This window comes from Meleagris gallopavo, chromosome 15 (genome assembly GCF_000146605.3).
Source record: "Meleagris gallopavo isolate NT-WF06-2002-E0010 breed Aviagen turkey brand Nicholas breeding stock chromosome 15, Turkey_5.1, whole genome shotgun sequence".
Taxonomy (NCBI): domain Eukaryota; kingdom Metazoa; phylum Chordata; class Aves; order Galliformes; family Phasianidae; genus Meleagris; species Meleagris gallopavo.
Genome location: NC_015025.2, coordinates 3,182,703 through 3,186,064, shown reverse-complemented (window position 1 = coordinate 3,186,064; position 3,362 = coordinate 3,182,703).

Here is a 3,362-nt window from a genome sequence, read left to right as displayed (position 1 = left end):
GAAACAGAAGCTATCAATTGCAGTCAGATTAATTCTTTATGTCATTGCTGCCATCTGGGGCAGATGATGGCTGGAACGGCCTGTTATCCAAAATAACATCTAAGGGGAGAAATACCAACAGACATAACAGTCACAAGATTGACATAAACACTGGGATGTGAATTGAGAGCACTGGAAAGTCAGCAAAATGTCTGTGAATTTTCCAAATTTCCATTCTATGTGGGACACAGAGATCAGACACAAGGATCACAGCACAGGTATTAGCATCCTGTGGTTACTGAACATTAAATGTTGCAGTGGTTTCTGCATGACTTGTAGAGCTCCTCAGATGCATGAGTGTTTGGTAGAGGCAGGAGGAGTCATTATTTTTATCTGTGATCAACATTACTACATTCTGCAGTGTAGTTATTGAGATTATTCATCTGATAATTAGTTTGGTTTTGCAGATTACATTTGGAAAGGCATTTTTCACCTTACATTTATAGGGCGTTTTAATATTACATTTCATTGGGCAATTGTGCAAAAAAATAAAGGTCTGTGTACTACTATATGCAGTGAATTCTGCAGAGGGGTACAGGCTGGTTTTGAATAGCAGGGTAAAGCAGTTAAGCAAGTGATAAATACTCCTGAATTTATATGAGAATTCTGAGGTAAGCAACAGTATGCTGTCTCTAAGTTGTGCATGCTGCTTCAGTACTTTCCTGGTAAGGGAAATAAAAAACAGAACAGAAAACAAGGTGTTGTGTATTTTACCCTGGCTTCTCTCAGTACTTCACAAATTCTTATAATCAGTTGGAGGATTTAGTGCTAGGAGCAGTACTTTGTGCAGCAAGTGGAAGACTGTGTTGGAAGAGAATTGAATAGCTTTTCACATTAATTGATTGTTTTTCATGAATATAAATATGAATATACAATAAAAAAATTGTTTATATTTCTCTTTCTCTATAGGTACCGGTCTGGCTTGTGTTGAAGGGGGCTGAAATAGAAGATGGGCTTGAACTTGGCAGAGCAACTCAGTTCAGGTAAATGAATCCACAGAAGTCCATTTGCTTGGTACAACCTCAGTGGAAAAAATTTCCTACAGCAATTATGTAATTACTTCAGGTGGCTTTAAAAAAATCATGCTTTGTCAGCTTTATTCTTACTTTTGAACACTGCTCATGGACAAGAAGGACATAGGACGCAGCCTACCAACAGTTTTAGGTTACTGTTACTAGGGGTTATTACGTGTTCAATTAAAAATTGGAGCACAATGCAGTTCCCTATGCTGCAATCAAAGGTATTTATAGAAACATCAGCATCCGGCTTTGCCTTAGATTCTTATCCATGTGATTATAACCTTCACCTTCTTGGTGCAGCTTTCTAAAGAAACAGTAATCCCTCCTTAACTTTCATGCAAAAAAGAGTCAACACATATTTCCACTGATCAGGTACACTCGCACCAAATTGTGGTGGCTCTTGAAATTACAGCCTCCTAATTTTTACATGTATATACATTTATTATTTTAACCTCACTCTACAGATTTTCAGGCTCAGCAGACACTGTCTGTCAATATTTTCTTAGAAAGCAGTCTTACAGTGGAACAGAGTTTGAATAGCACTGATCATTCCGCAGTTACTTTTGATTAGCAGTGGTAAGCAGGTGCACTCTCTGTGTTGAGTAGGCACATTTATGATGAGGCTTTCTGCTGGCTGACTTGGTGCTTCAATACTAACTCCATTCTAAATGCCCCAGTGCCTGTGGCACATAGTTAGTGACTGCATTACTTCCATTACCATGCAATTTTTAGTACTTTCAAAGATCTCTTAAGTAATGAGAAGACACTGCACATGCAAATGATTTTTATACCACTACAAACACATGGAACTTAAGAAACGGAGCACAGAAAGATATGATCGTGCATATTAATCATCTTAGAATGCAGAAAATTAGTGAAGCATGCAGAAACAAACAGTACTCTTAGTTATGCAAGATTTTCATCATGAAAATCTTTAAAATCTGTAATGCTGTTTTCTGAAACAATTTACTTCTACTTATATCAGTTTACTATTTATTGAAAAACTTAATTACGAAATCTATATTTACTGTGTTTACTTTTTCCTATCTTGAAATAGATTCTTCAGAAGATACATTTGAATACATTTTATATCTTAAAGTCACGACATTCCATTCGTAACAGTACATAAATAAGCACAATATCCCTTCCCCATATGTGTAGTGTTCATGAAAAGGAAACATGCATGGAAAGAGGCTTCTTGGTGTCCAGAGATACAAACACAAGACCAAATCCCTGCCCACCACTGCAACTGCACTTCTGCTGTTAGCTTTTTGCAACTAAACTGGAAACAAAATTTGACATCCACTCAGGAAAGAAAGGAAACCTCAATAGATTTTTGCACAATTTAAGATTGAAGTCAAATCCAAAAATGTCTCATAATTTTTCCTTTCCCATTTATGCATTATTTTTTCTCATTCAAATTCAAACCTTCATTGGTACATTCAGAGCAAATAATTCTATTTATGTTAAAACAGCATGCTTTTTTTTTCTGAGTAAATAGTGCAAAATTTTTCAGGTTTCCTTTGAAAAGAAGAGCTTCTGATCTATGATTTATTTCATTTTACACCTTAAGAAATTATGTAAATAAAGATAATGCTATGAACATGATAGTGCTGAAATTAATCTTGTAATACCACCTTTTACACACCACTAAAATACACCTCCTGAGGATTATTACATGGCAACTTGAGACATTATAAAGGGTCCACACACCAATACCTGCTCTCTTGAGTGACACATTCTGAATCTGCAGAAGGAAAAATAATGGGGAAAAAATATCTGTGTTAATAGCTCTTTAGATAGAGACATTTTTAGAAGAAAAAAACAAAAAACAACACACAACCCAGTACAGAATAGAGAGAAACAGGAATAGTTGCTCCTGTAATGCTGTCAGAAATATATAATCACAGAATCACAGAATTGTAGGGGTTGGAAGGGACCTCTAGAGATCATCGAGTCCAACCCCCTGCCAAAGCAGGTTCCCTACACCAGGTCGCACAGGTAGGCATCCAGGCGAGACTTGAATATCTCCAGAGAAGGAGACTCCACAACCTCCCTGGGCAGCCTGTTCCAGTGCTCCGTCACCCTCACCGTGAAGAAGTTCTTACGCACATTCGTGCGAAACTTCCTATGCTGCAGCTTATGTCCGTTTCCCCTCGTCCTGTCTCCACGTACCACTGAAAAGAGACTGGCCTCACCGCTATGGCCGCCACACCTCAGATATTTATAAACCTGGAATCAAGGTCCCCTCTCAGTCTTCTTTTCTCAAAGGCTAAAACAGCCCCAGTTCACCCAGCCTTTCTT